Genomic DNA, 23,473 nt, shown 5'->3' on the forward strand with positions numbered 1-23,473 from the left:
AGTTTGGAATGCTAGCAGGAAGTGTGCATCATTCTTCTTTGTTTTATACTTGACGTTGAGTGCAAACCACCGCAGATCGCACAAGTTTGGTAGCTTGCAATAACCCTTTGTATTTTTAGAACGTGAATAGCTGAATGATTCCAATTCAATTCGGTGGAGAGACTGGAAGATTGCTTCGCTTAGCAATACTGTAAACAGTTTTGAATGCTTTTTTGATTTCGCTCGAGGCACAATGCAATATTGAACTCGATGCTACCTTTGGTACCTGGAACTACGTGAAGATTATTATTTCCAATGAGTTGCGAAATACGTTTCACTAGTTCATTACCATTTATTTGATGCAAATATAGGAGGGTTTGTTCCATTTTCTTTACAGTCGGTTCAGTTTGTCTGTTAACTTAATCGAGTAATTTAGATTTCTATTTGTTCCAATATCACAAATATTTAAATCGTGCTTGTTATTCGAGATACTCGTGTTTGCTAGACCTCCAGGAACTTTTGTAAACGCAAACGTGTAAATAAGATTTTTGGTTTCCGTAGGTTTGCTAGCGCTTGAAGCCAATCTGCCCTGTCCACACACTTACCAAATCATGGCAAACGCAAAAGTGTAGACAGGTTTTTCTGGCTGACTGACTAATTTCTGGTTTGTGTAAGTTTGCTAGCGTTTGTAGAGGACCCGATCGAGTGTCGGTTTTTGGTACAAATCAAAAGGAATTTAACACAACCGTTTGTGACATATCCATATGTTTGTGAGCACTTGGCCTCATTTGTGCACTCGCGGCGATCACACGTGCGTGCCTTTTTTTAGTGAAATGAAATGAGCTTCGTTAATAGCATTGTGGAACTTTCGGTTAAATTTCTGATATAGCCTTGGCAGATACTTTAAACAAATAATACAGACTTTTATAACTGTCACCAGTTTCCTAAAGTGTGTATTTGAAATCATAGGCCACTTAGCAAAAATGCATATGGCAAATGTTGGCAAATTGTCCGGATGGTTAAATAAGTCAGAATACCGGGAGCTGGCGTTTAGGATATAAAGGTTTTGTATTCATTTTGTGTGAGAAATACGCACATTTATCTATTCACATGTGGCTAAAAACTAAAATATTCCCTCATATTCTTTTCAAACTATAAGATATGCATACATTTTAGAGTACATTATGCTCACCCTAAACAAATAAACAAACATTACCTATTACCCTATACTATACTTATATATGCATTTATATAAATTAATCGTACACATATTTCGATGTACGTCATGCTAAAGGTATACATATGTACTTTGTAGTATGTACGAGTATATATCTACAGCTGCTATGCTCCACCCAGCGCTACACTCGTCGAGTATGAGCGGACGCTTCGCGCTCTTGTTTTGGATGCAAGAGGACGTTGGCCGATCATAATAGGAGGCGATTTCAATGCGTGGGCTCTTGAATGGGGCAGCCGGATAACTAATGTCAGGGGACGTGTTCTCCTCGAAGCATTCGGGGAGCTGGACGTGGTACTGGCGAATGTTGGGTCTTCGTACACTTTCCGGGGAAGGGGTCTGGGGTCTATAGTGGACCTGACATACGTGAGTGCCACTTTAGCCAGTAGAATCGCTTGGCATGTCAGTGAGGACTATACTCACAGCGACCACCAGGCAATCTGCATAGAGATCAAGGGCGGATCGAGCTCGAAAAAGAGTTTTCGCAGAATGCCGGGTGGTATGCTTGGCTGGACAGTGAAAGCTTTCGAGGGCGACACGTTTTCCGCGGTGCTTAAATCCGACATATCCCTGAATGGTACGGCTGGAGAGAAAGCCACCCAGATCACTCGATGGGTGACGGAAGCATGCGATGCTACTATGCCCAGAAGGCGATTGCTCCCCAGTAGGCAACCCACTTATTGGTGGAACAACGAAATTGCAAGTTTGCGAGCCGCATGTTTTCGGGCAAGGAGGTTTTGCCAGAGGCTCAGGGGAAAACCCGGTGGCGTTTCAGATGAAATAACCGAAGAGTGGAAAATTGCAGAAAGGACTGCAAAAAGTGTAATAGTAGAATATTTAAGTGATTCCTTTTTGAGTTTTGCAAAGGAAGAAAACACGACAAAAGAAATAATAAGTGACTTGGATGCAATATACGAACGAAAAAGTGTCGCAACCCAATTGGCTTTAAGAAAGAAGTTACTCTCTTTAAAGTTGCAAGGCGATACAAAACTGATAAAACATTTCACTAATTTCGACGACATTATTCGCGACATGTTGGCGGCTGGCGCAAAATTAGATGAAACTGATAAAGTTGCACATTTGCTGTTGTCATTACCGAATTCGTATGATGGTGTGATAACTGCAATAGAGACATTATCAGATGATAGCTTAAGTCTAGCTTTCGGTAAAACACGACTGTTGGACCATGAAGTTAAATTAACGAATGAGGGACGAAACTTATGCGAACAAGTGCTCCATGTTGAAAATGTGTCATACAATAAAAAGAAATTTAAGCAAAAAGGTGCTATGAATAAAAGCGACTTTAACAGACATAATAATAAAATTAATAAATTAAAATTCCCTAAAAATACAAGAAAATTTGAATGTCACCATTGTGGAAGGAAAGGGCACATCAAAAAGGACTGCTAATATTATAAAAACTCTAAATCGAAGTTCGATAAAAAGAATGAAACTATGGATAAGAAAAGTGAATCATCAGCAAAGAATGCTTACGCTTCGGGATTCGCATTTATGATTGGTGATAATTATGAGAGTGACCACGTGAAGAATGAAATAGAATTTGTCATCGATTCTGGTGCATCCGACCACATAATAAATAGAGAAGATTTAGCAAAAGACTTTGAGCATCTTCAACATCCGTTGAAATTATCTGTGCCAAAGACTGGATCATTTATAACAGCAACTAAGAGAGGCAAACTGAACGTAATCAGCAAAATAGGGATACAAGGAGAATTAAAGGATGTTTTGTACTGCCCGGAAGTTCCATACAATCTATTATCTGTAACAAAAGCTGGAATGACGATAATTTTTAATGAACGTGGTGTCGTTGTTCAAAAAGGTGGTAAGACCTTGATGACAGGTGAGCATTTTAACAGTATTTTGAAATTGAATTTTAAAGTTGGAATTTGTAAGACAGAAAATATTGATCGCGCTTTCAATGTTACAAAAGTCAATTATAGCCTGTGGCATCAACGATTAGGACATATAGGCAAACAAAAGTTTATAGAATTGAAAAATAAACAAATGATTTATGATTTAGATCAAATTTGTAACATAAATCCTAGTGATGACTTGTGTGAAGCTTGCATTAAAGGTAAGCAAGCCAAGCTACCATTTAATAAAGAAAAGAATAAAAGTCATGTAAAAAGACCATTGTTTATTATTCATTCTGATGTTTGCGGTCCAATATCTCCTACGGCTATAAACAACAAAAATTATTTTGTGTTATTTGTTGATGAATATACACATTATTGTGTGTCATACACGATTGCACATAAATCCGACGTTTTCCTGGTTTTTAAAGACTTTGTGGCAAAAAGTGAAGCACATTTTGATTTAAAAGTAGTAAATTTATATAGTGATAACGGAGGAGAATATCTATCAAATGAAATGAAGGACTATTGTTGTGAAAAAGGTATTACTTATCATTTGACAGTGCCGTGAACGCCACAGTTGAATGGTGTTTCGGAACGAATGGTAAGAACGATAACCGAAAAGGCTCGATCCATGATAATTAGTGCTTGTATGGATAAAATTTTCTGGGGTGATGCAGTTCTCACTGCTACCTATTTAATAAATATTACTCCAACTAGAGCCCTAAAACAAACCAAGACACCATATGAAATTTGGCATGGTAAAAAGCCACAAATAAAATATTTGAAGATATTTGGTTCTACTGTTTTTGTACATAACAAAAACAGTAGAACAAAGTTTGATGATAAGTCTTGGAAGGGAATATTAGTTGGATACCAGCCAAATGGTTACAAAGTATGGGATGTTGAAAGAGAAAAGTATGCAATAGTAAGAGATGTTATTGTTGATGAACTTGATTTTATAAGATCAAGACCTATTGCGAAATGTGAAGGAGTTAATAAAAGAAACTCTGAAGATAAAACTGATGTTTCTGACAAAAAGTCAAAATCAGTAGAAGGTCAAGTATCTGAAAATATATCAGATAAAAATAATGTGCAAGTAGAAACTGATTCCGCTGGTATTCAGTCAAAATCAGTAGTTGACCGTGAAAAATCTGATCATAGTAAATCAGATGTGACAGATCCCATGAGTGAAAAAAATGAAAATGAAACTTCTGTAAAAGAGAATAATAGTCCGAATTCATCTGATAGTGATAAAAAATTCCTAATGAACCAAGGAGAAGTGATCGAATTAAGTGTAAGCCATTGGTAAATTATAATGAAGATAATATAAATGATGATCATATTTTATGCGCTCAATCAATAATTTGCAAAATTCCAACTTAATATAATCAAATTAAAGATAGTGATGATAAAGATAAATGGAATGAAGCAATCAGGGAAGAACTAAATTCTCTTTCAATTAATAAAACTTGGACTTTAGTACCAAGACCAGAAAATAAAAATATTGTTGATTGTAAATGGGTTTTTACAATAAAAATTGACGAATTTGGAAATCCATTAAAATATAAAGCACGCCTTGTTGCAAAAGGTTTTAGTCAGCAATACTTGGTAGATTATAATGAAACCTTCGCACCTGTTGCAAGAATTTCTAGTTTCCGATTCATGATTGCATTCGCCAATCAATTTAATCTACTAATTCATCATATGGATGTAAAGACAGCCTTCTTAAATGGCAAATTAAAAGAAGAAATTTATATGAAAGTTCCACAAGGAATATCATGTAAAGAGAATTTAGTTTATAAACTGAATCCCTATACGGTTTGAAACAAGCAGCAAGAAGCTGGTTTGAAGAGTTCGATCTTGCTTTAAAAGAAAGAGGTTTTCGTAGTTCACCTGTTGATAGGTGTATTTATATTTTAGACAGAAAAGATATTTCGAAAAATATATATGTAGTACTTTATGTTGACGATCTTGTGATTGTGACTGCTGATATTGATACATTAAATAATTTTAAAACTTATTTGATGAATAGATTCTCAATGGTTGATTTGAAAGAAATAAAGTTATTTTTGGGAATAAAAGTTACTAGGAATGGTGAAGAAATTACTTTAGATCAGAGTGCATATATAGAAACAATTCTGAAGAAATTTAATATGCAAGATTGTAAAGCGGTTTCCACTCCACTCGAAAGTAAATTAAACTATGAAGCTCTTAGTTTAGAAGAAAACTACAATGCACCTTCTAGAAATCTAATTGGATGCTTAATGTATGTAATGGTATGTACACGACCTGACTTGAGTGTAGCTGTTAATATATTGAGCAGATACATGAATAACAATAATCAAGAGTTGTGGAAATAGAAGATGGAAGAAAGTATTAAGATATTTAAGAGGGTCCACTAACATTAAATTAACATATACAAGAAACAATTATACTAATATATTAATAGGGTTTGTAGATTCTGATTGGGGTGGAGATGCTAATACAGATAGAAAAAGTACCACTGGATATCTATTCAAATTATTTGAAAATTGTACAATAGCGTGGAATACTAGAAGACAAAAATCAGTAGCAGCTTCTTCTACAGAAGCAGAGTATATGGCTTTATTCGAAGCAGTTAGAGAAGCATTATGGTTGAAATCTTTATCAGAAAGTATCAATCTCCATATCCCAGAACCAATTATAATATATGAAGATAATGTTAATTGTATCAGCATAGCAAATAATCCGACCAATCACAAGAGATCGAAACACATTGATATTAAGTATCATTTTTCTAGGGAACAAATAGAAAGAAAAATAATCAAAGTTAGTTATATTTGAACAGATAATCAGCAGGCAGATATTCTAACGAAGCCCGTATCAGCAATCAAGTTTAAGGAGCTCAGAACAGCGATCGGCTTGGAGTAATATAAGGTACTTTAAGTGAGGGGTCTGATTAGGTTTTGACTGGGTTTTCCTAATCCTTGCAACAAATGTTGGACTACAGGTATTTTGTAATTTTCCCAGAACGAACATACAAAGGAGTGACTCTAGCATTTTTGATATGATAAATTCTTAGAATTTAAAACATTACATTTAACACGATGAGTTTCTGAGGGGCAGTGTTGAAATATTATCTTTTACATTTCATACAAAAACTAATTCTTTTCTACTTTTGTTACTGTACCCTAATAAACCTTTTCATAGAAAAGAGATAAAGTCCGGAACTCATTCTTTTACTGTTTATACAAGTGTGCATTTAAAATGAGTTAGATAAATGCTTGTGGTACATATAGTTACATATCTGCTAGTTTTGTTCAGTAAGTACAGTCTTCGATAGACCTTTTTCAAGTTAGTTAGTCACTCCTTGCTTAATAGAAAAGAATAAATAAAATTAATAATAGTGAAGAACAATTGTGCTTTCATTTAAATAGATTCTGTGCCAATATTTCAATAGGTACTTGGTCCCTTGTTGTGGAATATCATGTATAATGGGGTGCTTGCTCTTCTCGTCCCAGAGGGGACTACGATTGTCGGCTTTGCTGATGACCTAGCTGTGGTTTTTCCAGCAAAACACCCAGAAGATGTGGAGGTTTACGCAACAGAAGCAGTGAGAGCGGTAAAGTCCTGGCTAGAAAAGGCCGGGCTGACCTTGGCGGACGCGAAAACGGAAGCGGTCTTAATAACGAAACGCAGGAAAAATAATACTGTGAAAGTGGAGGTCGGTGGACATACGGTCGTATCAAAGCCGGCTATCAAATACCTGGGGGTAATAATTGACACCAAATTCAGTTTTAGGGAGCACCTAGAGTATTCATGCCAAAAGGCAGCCAGTGCCACCATGGAACTTGCAAAAATGTTGCCAAATATTGGTGGGCTGAAACATTGCCGGAGGTTGGTGCTAGCTGGAGTGGTGCGCTCAATCCTGCTCTACTCGTCGCCTGCGTGGGCAGAGGCGCTTGCAAACTCTCAGAGACGGAAGCAGGTGAACTCGGTTTACCCGCGGATGGCTTTGAGGGTTTGCAGTGCTTTTAGAACCACATCAGATGAGGCAGTATTGGTGGTGAGAGGCATGATCCCGGTTGACATTCTGGCCAAAGAAATGAGTGTCCTGTACAATGCAAGACATATGGAGGGGCATGCACAGCGTAGAAATGCGACAAGGTCAGAGTCGCTTGATCTCTGGCAACGCAGATGGGACGAGTCTACGAAAGGTCGGTGGACGCACAGGCTCATTCCCAACATTAGGGTGTGGCTTGAGCGAAAACATGGGGAGACCAACTACCACATTACCCAGTTCCTCACGGGACACGGTGGTTGCTACAGGCAGTATCTGCACCGCTTTGGGTTGGATGATTTTCCGAACTGTCCCAGATGCGATGGCATACCGGAGCATCCAGAGCATGTGATGTTTCACTGCCCACGATTTGCGATGGAGAGAAGGAGCTTAAACCAGGTGCTGGGTAGAAGCGGGACCCCGGAGAGCTTGGTTACTGAGATGCTGGAGTCCGAGGAGAAGTGGCTTGCGGTTGGTTCCGCAATCATCCAAATGCAGGAGGAGTTGCTGACGGAACAAAGAAGGAGGAAAGCCGGAAATAGGAGAAGGATGAGTGCCTAAGAGCAAACCTACCCCGCGAAGTAATACCTCAATGCTGGTCCCGCGGGGCTGGGGCTGGAGAGACTGGGGGTGCTTTTTAGTGGGTGTGAATCCCACACGCGCCCGCTGTAGTTCCGCCGTTCGGGAGTCGGAGCTGCGGCGGACGTGTCTTTCTAAGATTTTCCACCTCCGTGTACGCACAAAAAAAAAATAAAAAAAATAGTATGTATATTGAATACCTCTGGTTCAATGTACAAATATATCTATCCGAATTAGACACTACCAAAAAGCTTCGTTAACGTATACATATGTCTGACTCGAGTAATTAATATTGATATATAAATGATTGAAAAATTGAAACGAAATGGTTCCCCGCGACCGTAAAAGTCTCACCTTCTATAATTTCGTTAATAATAGTTGGATTTCATTCAAACTTCCCAAAGTTAGGCCTTATATTATTCAAAATTGAAAATTCAAAAATTCAATCAATTTTTATTCCATTTATTCCCTGCAGTGCAATCAAATCATATAATTTTTATATACGCATAGTATAATTGACAATAATATATTTACCTGCTGCGGTTTTTATGAATTTGAAAAATCCGCCATTTTCTTTGTCGTATTTTGCGTTTTCTTCCACTTGTTTTATAGTTTTTTTATAATCCCACTAACTTAAGTCAAAGGTTATGGCGGGCACAATCCCGGCGTCCGTCATGCTTGCCTATTCAGAACACACTAACCCAGTTGCAAGTATGTAGATGGCGATGTTTATCCCAAAATCAAGGCAAATATTTGTGTGATTTTGCCCACAAATCTTGTTCATTGCAACCTTGCAGGCATCGCTCCCCGCAAATGTGCTTCAAAGCACATTTGCATATCCTAAATTCATATACTTTCCAGTATAGCCTTTTTAAGGCTACTACTAAGATTTAGATCTAAGATCTCCACGTTCGAGTTCGAGTTTTCCCCTTCCTTTTGGACAATATGACCTTAGCGTTGAGACTGGCTGATTCCGATAATAACTTAGTTTCCTGCTGTGACTGACTTACAGTTTCCGACACCGTTCCCTTCCCCCCCAGGCTGTCTAATATATCCCACATATTGTGCTAATATTGCACTATAAGGAACGTAATCTTAACGAGGCACTACAGTAACACCTCCCCCCCAAATCGAAGCATCTGAAGCAATTCCGTAGTGATACTTACTCTTTGAGTCACAGCATACGACCCACCTTTTTCTTACCTTGCTCTTGCCCGCGGAAGTCAGTTTAACCGCTGGTTCCCTCGGAAAGCTAATAGCGGACTCTTTATTTTTATATGCCTTCTTTACCCTCTTTTTTGTACACTGTTCAATTACGCTAAGATTAAATTGCTGCAATCTCGTCATCTCGTCTAGATCACCTACTTTTTGGAAACAATTATTATTTCGATCGGATATCCTTTTTGTTCCTTTTCGACTTTTTGTTCTCCATTGCTCGGGTTTGTGAGTTTTCGGCTTTTCCCTTTTGCCAACGCTAAGGCCGTAATCGGAGAATTTGTCCCTTCCATCATTTTCCAACTAGCTTATGCTGAAAGGAGCTTAATATCCCTTATCAAAGCCCTGATGGATATTCCGACTCTCCTCGGTAAACTCAAGGAATTCTCTTTTAGTCACTGTCACACTCTCAACACGGTTCAGAGCCGCTCAACAACATCATACCTGCTATCACCAGGGACGGAAAACTTAGGCTTCATATGGTATCGACTGTAAGAATTTATCGTCCGCGTCTATTGTGTCATGGATTCGGAACGGAATCTCGCAGAGTACATATCATTACATGACTTATTGATAACCCATTCCCTGAAACTACATAGAACGTTGCCCACCAGTATCAAGTGATAGTGAAAAATAATCCAGTTGACCATCCAACTAGGTAACAAATATTTCATCAGATTTTCTAAAACCCCAAACCAAAGATCCCGAAACTAATGTTTTCTCCGGTAACTAACAACATCATTGACGCTGTTGGCAGAATTTTGGCTGAGCATTTAGCTAGCCAGATTACTGTCACAAAGGTTCATAGCTTGATCTACGTTGCGGCTGCACGGTCGTTACCTTGTAAAGAATAATAGTGGTATGCGGAGGAGGACTTTACCATTCTGTGTGTTCCGAACCAACAAAAGTATCGAAAATTGAGAAAAGAGACTGGTCGTGTCATGCTAGGACGCTATCGGAAATGCATCACCAAGAATGCATAAATGTGTTGTAGACATTATTGGAAACTACTGTCTTTTCACTTATATGTCAATTAGAGAAATTCTCGAGGTGAAGCAAACACTTGTGGCATATTTTAATAGCTTCCACAAGTATCAAAAGGGTTTCTTGCGAAGGGCAGACATCGCCGTGTACCTTCGAAACTAAAGATGGTTCAATCTGAATCAGGCAGCAGATTTCCTGAAGATGTTTTGGATAAAACCCAGCCGTTGCTTCCACATGTTATGCGTTCAGGCGACTCCCTGCCCGAAATAACCACGCCTGATTTTGCTGAAAATTATACTAAAGTAGCCCATGAAAAGGTAATAATTGGAAGGTGTCAGTAGTTGATAAGATACACAGCTTCTGGCTAAAGCGGTATAAGACTACTTACAGGGAATTGGCCAATCATTTTTGTTTAGTGACTGCCGATCCAAATTTGGTTCCGCCATTTGTCACCAAGGGTATAACTTACCCCAAAGGAACAAGGTACGTCTTCCCATTCAAAGTAGTGATGATCGTCTGTCTTCCAACTGTCTCTAAGATTCTCACTTCAGTTCTCTGTGCAAATATTTCAAAACATGACATTTGATTCGTACCTGGCGCGGCCTTAATGCCAAACTTACTTTTACTGCATTAATAAATTGGATGCGAATATATAATACCAATACGGTGGAATCCCGATTGATAATTCATATTCCCGACCAATACAAACAAATTTGCTGATCAACAGAATTAATTTTCTTTATTATAAACTGATAGCTGTCCTTATTATAAATTGAAAGTGTCCGGATAGCTGAGTGGTTAGAGCACAAGGCTGTCGTACGGAAGGTCGCGGTTCAAATCTCGCTGGTGGCAGAGGGATTTGAATCGTGATTTGATGTCGGATACCAGTCGACTCAGCTGTGAATGAGTACCTGAGTCAAATCAGGGTAATAATCTCGGGCGAGCGCAATGCTGACCACATTGTCTCCTACAGTCTACTGTAGTGTACCGTTACGGTCTTGAATGAAGTGCTCTAACACACTTCAAGGCCCTGATCCAATATGGATTGTTGTGCCAACGATTATTATTATTATTGTTATAAACTCCCAATAGTTGGTAATCCTGATATTTTGTACCGAATCATCAGTCCCTTGACGATACGAATTGTCGGGTTTCCACTTTATAGAGAAGGAAAACTAATATAAATATAATATTAATCAGAAACAGCTAATATACACAGAAATCAAAAAATGCAATTCTTAATGCATATATAGTTATATGCTGACAAAATTCAAGTCAAGCAAAAGAAGAGGTTTTCATTTACAAAGAACAATTGAGCCGAACACAACACAATTGTGACTGGATGTCGAATACTAGTTGACTCAGCTCTAAAGATAGGACGACATCTACGCTACGCGATGCGACACCGTAGCAGTTAATTGAATTGAAAATTGAAATTGAAACTGACACGCGACGCAACAAAATATTCTCTTCCAGGCAACTCAGCCGCATTGCGTTGCTTAGCTGAATGTCGTGCCGCGTAGCGCCTCGCAAGTTTGTATTGCTGCTATAAAAACTATATAAAGATATTTCGATAGACAGTGCAGTTTGCGGTCGCGTCGTTCATTATACGCGACACTTCAAAATATTCTTCGCCTTGCAAGTCGGCTCAGTCGCGTCGCTTGGTTGAATATTGCGTTGCGCACTGTCGCTCAAATATGTACTGTTGCTTGCAAAATCATATCAAGATATTTTGACAAACAGTACAGTTTGTGAACGGGTCGCGTGGCGTAGCGTAGATGGTGTCTTACATTAAATGAATACCTGAGTGAAATCAGGGTAAGAATCTCGGGCGAGCGTAACGCTAGCCACATTGCCTGTCTGCTACAGTGCACCGTTGCGGTCTTGAATGAGTGCTCTTACGCAATTGAATCCAATATGGATTGTTGTACCATCGATTATTATTATTATTAACGGCGTCTGTATAGCAGCCCAGAGCAACTGAATATTCAATCTGCATAGTTTATCGAGAGACTAATAGCACGAAAGGGCTGAAAGAATGTCAAATCGGTTTCATGGTAATAATGATAACGATGAAGCGTCTACTTCTTAGTCCACCAAGACTTCCGCGAAACTAACTGAAATCGATCGATACATCACGATTATCAAAAAACGTCGGAGCCTGCAGTTGTCAATGCCCGAAATCCAAAGAAATTATCGAAACTTACCATGGAAGATAGCAGATTCAGTGGAAACAAATTCCACCTCTTGGCAACAGAAGCTGAAAACGAACCAAAACCAACGACTAAAGCCAAACCTGCTTCAATTTATCTTCGTCAGAAAAGTGGCGGACAAACTCTAAACTACTCTTGGGAAAATCAACTCCCACGTTCCCACTAGAAAGGGTGAAATTGAATATGAACCAGTTCATGAATACAATTAGCACCATGGTCCAGAAGCTAATAGAAAGTAAAATATGATGTTGCAGATCCCTTTAAATAAAAAATAAATACCATCAGAATTGCACATTGGAATGCAAACGTACTAAGACAACATAAAGACGCAGTTGTACTCTTCTAAAAAACGCATAATATTGATTTATTTTAAATATTGGAAACTCGTTTCACGCAAAAAAACTAATAAGTTCACTGTTCCCGGCTACATATTATATTATTTTAAACACCCTGGAGAGAGAACCAGCCGCGGATCAGCTGTTTTGATTAAACGGCAGCTCAAATACTATCCACTGGGAGTAACCAGTACGGACTCCATTCAAGGGATCTCACTAAATCTACGGATCTAATCGGCTGTGAAGTCTCAAACAGTTTATGAGCTGTCATCAGACTATTCTCTCGGTACTACTACTCTTCACGGTACATGGTGCCAAAGTACAATTCCTCATGGACTGGGCTTACGAACAAATCCACAAATTTTCGAACATACAGACAGTTAATCGACAATAGTGTTTCGTTGGCCATTAGATTAAAGAGCAAACCTGATATTAACGAGGAGATTTTGCGTTTTAACGAAATTATACTGGAACTCCAAAATCTTCAAAGAGTGTCGGAGGGAATGGCAATTACACAGGTCTCCATGAGCGAAAAGCAAACTACGAAGTCATAAAATTGCTCAAATCGCACATTTTTCCATTCGTATATGGCTAAGAACCCTCAATATTCCTTTATTTGTTTTTCAAACTATAAGATATACGTACATATTACAGACGTAGATATTATGATCACCCTAAACAAACAAACATTGCCTATTACCGAATAATATACTTATATATGCATGTACATAAATTCATGGTACACCCGAGGCACGAAAACTCTTCAACCGGGTAAAAAAAACCGGGGACTGGCAGAGGTACAGAAATGCACTGACTGCGTATAGCAACGCGATCAGGGAAGCAAAACGGAACAGCTTCAGGGAATTTTGTGAAGGGATCGAACAGATCACAGAAGCAACCAGGGTTTACAAGCCTGAAGCCAAAGACGGGGGAATATCCTCTATCTGTTTGAAGATGGAAGATGGAATATTTACCGAGAATGAGGAGGACTGGGTACACCTGCTTCTCAGAACTCATTTCCCGGGGTCCTACCCCACGGTGGCAGGTGACAACATTCTGCCTGACACCCCAACAACGAATAAAAGGGAAAGAAAGGAAAACTGGAAACTAGCAAATGAGGTATGTTCAGAAACTAGGCTAAGGTGGGCAGTGGGAACTTTTAAACCACTGACATCACCGGAGTAGATGGCATTTTCCTAGCACTAATCCAGAGAGGCTTAGGAATTATCTTAAGTCTTTTCTGAGCGTGGTAAGCGGAAGCATAGCACTGGGATACATACCAAGCGCATGGAGACGGGCAAAAGTGCGCATTTCTTCCAAAAGCGGGTGAAAGGGATCCTTTTCACCCTAAATCTTTCAGACCAATTTGCCTAACATCGTTCGTACTCAAAACGGTGGAGAAGGTCATAGTCGAAAGCGTAATCCCCTACACGGTCAACTGAAACTGCTCTGTATCAGCTTACAGAGGTACTACGGGATGCCATAGAAAAAAAGAAATTGCACTGTGCGCTTTTTTGAATATCGAAGGAGCATTCCACAACATATCCCACACAGCGATACAAGATGCCCTGCGCCGCAAGGAGGTGGGAAACACCCTGGCATTCCGGATGGGCAAAATGCTAGAAAGCAGGAAAATAGAAGTACCGACAGGCACAAATTTGGGAATTACGCTAGACCAAAAATTACTCTGGAAGACACATGTCGAAAACACTTGTAGGAAAGCCACGAGGGCTGTGACGACTTGCATATCCATAGCAGGAAAAAATGGGGTTGTAGCCCGAAGATACTACTTTGGATATATACTGCAATAGTAAGGCCAATGATTACCTATGGAGCGGTAATCTGGGCGGAAAGAACCCAACTCAGCACACAAGCCAGGGAATTACATAAGCTCCAAAGGTTGACTTGCGTGTGTATCAGGGGGCAATGAGAATATACCCAACGACATCCCTGGAGGTCCTTCTGGGATTAACCCCTCTCCATCTGCACATACAGATGCAGGCAAGGTAGGCAATATTCAGGATGGCCGGTAGTATGAGTGAGGCGGGGAGTTGCCTAAACCGAAGGAAGATTGATATTCTTTCTAGGCGGTATCCAGAATTACTGATAACAAGGGGTAACATGACAACGAGGTTTTACTTCGATTAGAAGTTTGAAACACGTTGGAGTAACAAGGCAAACTGGGAAAGCGTGGCTGCGACATACGGCTTCAACCAGCAACTGATTACTTAGTACACTGACGGATCCCTCACAGCAGAGGGAGCGGGTGCAGGTGTCATTGGTCCAAGGAAAATGTGCTTGGGCCAATGGGCAGGTACACTAGCATATTCCGGGCATAATATATGCTATAGATAGATGTGCCTCCTTGAATCTCCAAAGGAACTACAGGAGGCAGAACATAGCTATTTTCACCGATAGCCAAGCAGCGATCAAGGCACTCCAACCAGGTGAACTCTAAACTGTGGGCATGCCTTGAGAAACTGAATATACTCGGCTCGTCCTACAAGGTCTGTATACTTTTGGTTCCAGGCCATGCTGGGCTGGAAAGCAACGAGTCAGCGGACGAACTAGCCAAGAAGGGAGCAGGGATACCTTTAAACGGGCCAGAACCCTTCTGTGGAATCGGAAACGATTTCATGGCTATGAATATAAGAAATGAAGAGAAACGGTTGACGGAACTATACTGGGCGGCCTACTAGGGATGGAGCAGTCCACGGTGCTTATTGTGGGAAACGACGCCATGCGCACAAAGGATTGCTTAACCTCACCCAAAAAGAGCTTCCGAATCACAGTGGGAATTCTCACTGGTCATTGGCGGCTGAATTATCACCTAGGGAGGCTAGGGATATCTACGGACACTGCCTGCCTGTATGACGAAACCTCTATACACGTTCTGTGATAGTGTCCGGCATTTGTGCAAAGTAGGTCGAGACATCTGGGAGAACACTTAATACCAGATGCAAAGCTGAAAGATCTGGAAATAGGGAACATACTAAAGTTCCTGGCGGTTATAGGCCTCCTTGAGATATTATGATCAATAGGTACACTATAACCAATAAAAGGGTTCTTTAAGAACGCGGTGCGACTTTCCCTTAACAGAATAAGAATAATTTGAGCTAACTTTTATTGTCATTTTTTCAGATCCACACTATCTGTATTCAGTAACTTACCGGGCGTTAACGGATGGGCTGCATCCGATATCGTCCATTGGCTTCCTGTGAAAAAACAATAGAATTTAGTTTGTGTTCTATTATAGTTCAGTATTTTATTCACGTTATTTTAATAAATAATAATGAATGATTATTTAAAAATTTTATAATTTTAATAAAATGGAAAAACTCGTATTTGCAGTTTATATTTAGAACGAGGTTATACTGTAATGAATCACTATGTTCATTAGCGAGTCAGATGAACTCCTCACTCTTCCATATTTGATATGGCCTGTTTGTTCGCAAGTCGTAAACATAATGGAGAGCCTTTGGGTAAAAATCGGTCAACGCATTTACAGCAACTGGCGGCGCCATGAAGTCAGTGACTTTAAACAGCAGTATTCCCAGTGCGAAATACAATTGAATCCTATCAATGTATTGGGGATAATAAAGTTTCGGAGCAGGGCTTTGGAAACCCAGTACCGGCGGCTTTTGGGAGTGAGCAAGCAGGCTCCCGGCCGTCGATATCCCTCGACTGCAGTGCCTCGGTGGTGGATTACTTGGCCACCGTTGCATCGAATACTACAAGTAACCTGGAGAAAGAGACATTTATAAGGAGTATATCACTCCCGAGAACACCTGTTCAAAACACACGAAAAAATGCCACACAAACTGGTCAATTCATTAGCCCATAGTGGGGTGACTACACCTGGTCGGAACATACCGCAGGACTGAGTGTTTGATCCATTTAAGAGAAGCTCGACGATCGTGCGATCTGCTCCGAAATCAACCTTGATGAAGGAAGGAAATCAGGAAAGCTCCCGGAAGGCTGATAAATACGTAAGCGCCCAATTGGAAAACCAAGCGGAGGAGCTGTGTCAGAGTCCGGACAAATCATCGTTTGCCCTACTCGCAGATAAAATATTAGAGTTGTTTGAATTTATTAAGGACAAACACAACGTGCACCAGGCCATCAAAAACATGGTCGGTACCATTCGTGTGTTATACAATGGTGCCAAGGAAGAAAAAAATGCCTCGAAGAAATCAAGCGTCACCCAGCCAACACAAGTGACACTCCCTCAAAATCCAAAGGGCGGTAAGCTTGAAAAGAGGAGTAGGGAGGGCGCTAGCGATTCTTTCGGATCCTCACAGGACGCGAAAAGGCAAAAAGGCCTCTCACCGGTAAAGGGAAGTCAAACAAATTTACCAAAATCGTGGAAACTGTTGCGCCGGCTCCAATCGACCCAAGGGAGGCAAAGCCTCAAAAAGGAACCAAGGAAGCACGGACCAAGGTTAGCGGAAGGAAAAATACGACACAGAAAAGAAGATTACGGCCCGAATTAATCTTCATCTCCAAAAAAGGGGATGTCACTTACGCTGATATCCTCAGGAAGGTCAAATCCGATCCTGAGCTGATGGACCTTGGAGAAAACGTCAGCCGAATCAGACGCTCCTAAAAAGGAGATTTGGTGCTGGAGCTGAAGAAGTCTCCGGGCAATAATAATCGTTGGCGCAACAATCCATGTTGGATCAGGGCCTTGAAGTGTGTTAGAGCACTTCATTGAAGACCGTAACGATACACTAGGAGGCAATGTGGTCAGCATTGCGCTCGACCGAGATTATTACCCTGATTTGACTCAGGTACTTATTCACAGCTGAGTCAACTGGTGTCCGACGCCAAATCACGATACAAATCCCACTGCCACCAGCGAGATTTGAACCGCGACCTTCCGTACGACAGCCTTGTGCTCTAACCACTCAGCTATCCGGACAACCGGAGAAGTCCTTAGTCAGCCGAATCAGACGCTCCTAAAAAGGAGATTTGATGTTGGAGCTGAAGAAGTCTCCGGGCAAAACGGTGGAAAATTTCCTCGGCAAGGTGGAGAAGTCCTTAGGAGAAGAAGCACAAGTACGGGCCAGAAAGCAGGAGATTGTCATACAATGTAAGGATATTGACGAATCACGGCCAAGGAGGATATCCGCGACGCCTTAGAAAAGCAGTTCGGACCACTTGGCTTGCATGATCCCGCAATCAGGGGACTGAGGAAGTCATACGGAGGAACGCAAACGGCAATCATAAGCTTACCAGCTGAAACAGCGTCCAAACTGCTGGCGGCTGGAAAGGTAAAAATAGGTTGCGTCGTTTGCCGACTGAGGGAGCAGGTGTCCCGCAAGCTTTGCTTTAGATGCTTGGAATTTGGCCAAATAGCGGCGGAATGCACCGGTGACCGTGACAGGTCAAAAAGTTGCAGAAAATGTGGGGGAGAAGGCCATATGTTGAGGGAGTGCAAGACTGAGCCTCAATGTATGCTTTGCAAGAAAAAGGGGCGTCGACTGTCGGTACGTTGCAGGTAACAGCAAATGCCCAGTGTTTAGGAGAGCCTTGAATGCAACAAAGAAATGAGTCAGAGTGAAATTATGCGGTTGTTCCAACGATTAATTAATTGAAATAATAAAAACTTGTTGTTTCTTTTTCGTTGGTGTGGGTATTTATTCTTGCAAACACCGATATTTCGGGAACCACTTGTTCCCTTCATCAGTGCAAACAAGTTTGTGGTTTGTGGTCAGCATTGCGCTCGTCCGAGATTATTACCCTGATTTGACTCAGGTACTCATTCACAGCTGAGTCGACTGGTATCCAACGTCAAATCACGATACAAATCCCACTGCCACCAGTGAGATTTGAACCGCGACCTTCCGTACGATAGCTTTATTGAAATAATAAAAACTTGTTGTTTCTTTTTCGTTGGTGTGGGTATTTATTCTTGCAAATAGCGATATTTCGGGAACCACTTGTTCCCTTCATCAGTGCAAACAAGTTTGCTCATCTGTAGACATTAACGTTCTAATTTATACTATTCTAAATCTATACTATATACTATGATATTATAATTATGACTAAAAACTTATATCTAGGTCTTGAAAAAGAAAATAAATATTTAATTTAACTACCTAATAGCTAATTTATCTTAAAACTTATATCTAGGTCCTGAAAAAGAAAATAAATATTTAATTAACTTCCTAATAGCTAATCTATTTATCCTAAAACTAGACGAGATTATTTTACTTTAAGAGTTTTCTAAACAATGGGGAATAGCAGTCACCCAAATCTGAGTTCAACCTAGTGTCAACCGGTTGTTTGTTAATGAACCAGCTTTCGTAAGCATCCAGCTGGTTAGTCTTTCTTACCTGCTTTAGGACTTTCAAGTCCTCAGCGCTTACTTTATGGCCAACGCATTCCGACTCACTCACTTAGCTGAATCGACTGGCCTGAATTTTACAAAGCGGTTTTTGTGTCCAATATAATTCATACGCATGTCGTGTTTTTGAATTAATATAAGGGAGCAAATTTCACCTTGTAACCGGTTTCGTCATGCTGCTCCCAGCATGTCTTCTGAGTTGCCTCTGCTCCAGGCAAAACCACAAGTCATATATGGAAGTTGTTTTTATTTACATCCGTTTGAAAATTGGTATTTAGGTTCATCTATTTTTTAATAGACAAAGTTTATTGGTGGCACTGTAAAGGATCCATTTCTACACCGTGCATCCGGGGATCGCCATTAAAATTGGTGTTGCTTAATGATTTTCTTGTTTTGTTTGCGAAACAAAACCTTATTAAAATCGGTTCAATGTCTGTCTGTCTGGAACAAGCACTTTTCTCAGAGACGGCTATACCAATTGAAATTTGGTGAGAAGGTGGGAACTGTGGACCCCCAGACATGCAGTGAGTGATATCCTTCCACGTTGAATTTAGGAGGGGGAGGGGGGTAGGTTTCGATAAGTACTTTCCGAAGCCGGACCTAGTTTTGAGATTTATTAAAAAGGCGGGGAGTGGAAGAGGTGGAAAGTGATGATTTCTTTAACGGACCCATTCTCAGAAACTACCCAACCAAAAAATCTGAACAAAATCATGAAGCTGCCTCTATATGGTGCCCAGGCCTCAGAATACTCTCCATATCGATATCTATTCAAATTAAGTTAATAATAGTATATTACAGTATTTTTGAGGAAATTGCGTAAAACCCCCCTTAAGTTTATCCCAGAGTTACAAATGTAGGTAGTAGCATAAAATATAATATGAAGCATATTATCCCCAAGTTTGATCAAAATCATGCTATTACTATCAAAGTGACAGTAGCTCAAAGTTCCTGTGCGGAGTTGCCAAATCTCCCATCAGGCGCGTCCCTTCGTGCGGATAAGGGAATGCTCGGCGAATGTGTCATGGGCATGCATATGCACGCATCCGGAGATGTGCGTGTATGGGCATGCTTATGCGCAGGCCGGGTAGGTGGGAAGTAAACGCCCACCCGTGGATAAAAATTGGCTATGGGAAGGACACCCAGAAATTAAACCAAATATGGAAGAGGAGAAAAGTAGTTTTTTTACGGTGCAGGGCTTCGGAAACCCAGTGCCGGCGGTTTTTGGGAGTGAGCAAGCGGGCTCCCGGCCGTCGATATCCAACGACCGCAGTGCCTCAGTAGTGGGAAACTTGGCTACTGTGGCATCTAATGCTACAAGAGATAATGGTGGATTGGAAATTAGGTCCACACCGGATCCCTTTAGGAGGAGTTCGAAGCTTGGGAGATCACCACCGAGAACAATGGTTCTTTTTGGTAGTCGAGATTCGTCGCGGGACTCTGAAAGAAATACGAATAGTCCCTTAATCGAGATCATTCCTTGTGGCGCAAGGCGCGAAAGCAAACGAGAACATACCGGAATGGCGTTCGTTACTCTTGGGGAACGAATAAATGAACTGTGTGAGTTCATCAAGGAGAGGCGGAATATCCATCAAAATATTCGAGCCTTGATAAGAGGCATTAAATTGTCTTATATCAAGGCACTCGAAGAAAAGAATTCCCAAGCGTCAGTTGGCAAGGTCACAAGGGAAACGCAGGTGACGCCTCCCCGTGATAAAGCAGGCGGGAAGACAGGAAAACGGGCTAGAGACGGTACCAGCGAGCCTCTTGGACCACAGCAAGCCCCGAAGAAGAAAAAAGCCTCTTCACCAAAGAAGGCGGAGTCGGCGAGAGTACCCGCTAAAGTCGGTAATCTCACGATTGCAGCCACAACACCTACAAAAGTGGAAGAAACCAACGCCCGGAGGCCCGAACAATGGACTAAGGTGAGCAACAAGAGGAAAAAGGACAAAAAGAAGCTCCGCCCGGAAATAATAATTATTTCCAAGAAGGGAAATATGTCCTATGCCGACATTCTGCGAAAGGTGAAGCCAGACCCGGAATTGAAGGATTTGGGGGATAATGTGAGCCGTATTAGGCGAACACAGAAAGGGGATCTGATGCTGGAGTTAAGTAAATCCGCCGACAAGTCGGCCGATAACTTCCGCGGGAAGGTGGAAAGTGTACTTGGAGAGGATGCTGAGGTAAGAGCTCGGAAACAGGAGATAGTGGTTGAGTGCAAGGACCTAGATGAAGTCACCTCACGGGAGGACATCTGTGCTGCGCTAAAGCAGCAGTTCAACCTCGGCGATATAGACCAGAGTGCCATAAAAAGGATGAAGAAGGCATATGGTGGCACACAGACCGCTATTATTAGTTTGCCGGCGGAATCAGCTATTAAGTTGATTACCGCGGGCAAGGTAAGAGTAGGTTGGGTCGTGTGCAGGCTCAGGGAACAAATCTCTCTAAAAAGATGCTTCAGATGCCTCGATTTCGGCCATTTTGCGGCGGCATGCACTAGCCAGCATGATAGGTCGAGGAGTTGCAGGAAGTGTGGGGAAGAGGGCCACCTCATCAAAGATTGCACCGGAGATCCACGGTGTATGTTATGCAGTGGGAAAGAGGGCGTGGACGGCCGGCATATTGCGGGAAGCAGCAGATGTCCGGTATATAGGAGGGAGCTGAACCGCACAGGAAAATGAGATTGATACAAATCAATCTCAATCACTGTGAGGCAGCTCAGGACCTGCTCTCGCAAACCATTCGAGAGTCGAATGTCGATGTCGCGGTTATTTGCGAGCCATACAGAAACTACGGCGGTGCGACTTGGGCGGTGGATGCGTCTGGCAACGCCGCAATCTGGGCGTGCGGAAGACAGGCCATTCAGGAAGTCATGGCCCCCCCGGCAGCCGGTTTTATAAGGACGAAGGTCAACGGTGTCCATATTTACAGCTGCTACGCTCCTCCTAGTGCAACCTTAGCACAATATGAGGAGATGTTAGACAGTCTGGTGTTGGATGCTAGAGACCGCAGCCCTAAAATCATTGCGGGCGATTTCAACGCGTGGGCCCTGGACTGGGGAAGCCGATCGACGAACACCAGAGGTCAAATTCTGTTGGAGTCATTTGCGGAGCTGGACATCGTGCTGGCCAACGTTGGATGCGTGCCCACCTTTCGAGGAAGAGGGTCGGGTTCGATCGTTGACCTGACATTTGTTAGCACTTCACTGGTGAGGGGGATGGCTTGGCAAGTGAGTGAGCACTACACCCACAGTGACCACCAGGCCATCTTCCTCCACATTGGGAACCGGGGAAGCAGTCAACGACGCTCTGGAGGTGGAAAGGCTAAGGCGGTTGGCTGGTCTATCGGAGCTTTCGACGAGGAGATATTCCTGGCCGCATTGGAGGGAGCCCATGATCCGGATGGAACAGCGGTGGAAAGGGTCACACAGCTGTCTCAGCGTGTAACCGAAGCATGCGACGCTACGATGCCACGACGACGTTTGCACCACGGCAAGAGGCCAAACTACTGGTGGAACACGGAGATCGCTGCCTTGAGATCCTCTTGTCTCCGAGCGAGGAGACTTTCCCACAGGACAAGAGGAAGGCCGGAGCACCAGGAGCGTGAGGAAGAATACAGGGATCTGCGAAGCAACCTTAAGAAGGCCATTCGGAGAAGCAAGCGGGAATGCTACCAGAAGCTCTGCATGGAGGCTAATACGAATCCGTGGGGTACAGCCTACCAAATTGTAATGAAGAAGATCCGCGGGCGAAAATCACCTCAGGTGACATGCCCACGGCTCTTGTTGCAAATAATTGCAACTCTTTTCCCGCAGCAGGAGCAGGACGAAAGAGAACCCCAACTGGCAGCTCAGCAGGACGTCTTCTCGATCCCTGATGTTACCGAAGAGGAACTTTGGGAAATCTGCAGACGTATTGGGGACAGCAAGGCTCCGGGATTGGACGGAATTCCGAACAGGGCTCTGAAGGTGGCGGTCAAGGCCAGACCAAGGTGGTTCGCAAGCACATTCGAATCGTGCATGGCGGAAGGAGTGTTTCCCGCCCAGTGGAAGAGGCAGAAACTGGTCTTGCTACCGAAGCCTCGAAAACCACCCGGCGTGCCCTCTTCATATCGCCCTATTTGTCTCTTAGACACCATGGGGAAGATGTTGGAGAGGGTGATATACAACAGGCTGCTCCCGTTCATCGAGCTTGCGGGTGGTCTTTCAGAGCGGCAATATGGGTTTCGGCGAGCCCGTTCTACGGTCGATGCAGTAGCAAAGGTCGTGGAATTGGCTCGAAATGCGATGGCCATGGGCAAATGCTGTGCTCTGGTGACGCTGGACGTCAAAAATGCTTTTAACTCAGCCAACTGGGGCTGGATTAAGGGCGTTTTGGCCAAACTGGGTGTTCCTAGCTACTTGGCTCGGCTCATCGAGAGTTACTTTTCGGATAGACTTCTCTGGTACGAGACGGACGACGGGCCGAAGGAGTACATTGTGACAGCAGGTGTGCCTCAAGGTTCTGTATTGGGACCGCTGCTGTGGAACATAATGTACGACGGAGTGCTTGGCCTTAGCGTGCCGGAGGAGACAACGCTGATTGGTTTTGCGGACGACTTGGCGGTAATTGCAATTGCAAAGCATCCCGAGGACGTGGAGCTTTATGCAAATGAAGCCATTCATACCATCAAG

Source organism: Hermetia illucens, chromosome 2 (genome assembly GCF_905115235.1).
Source record: "Hermetia illucens chromosome 2, iHerIll2.2.curated.20191125, whole genome shotgun sequence".
In the NCBI taxonomy this organism is placed as follows: Eukaryota; Metazoa; Arthropoda; class Insecta; order Diptera; family Stratiomyidae; genus Hermetia; species Hermetia illucens.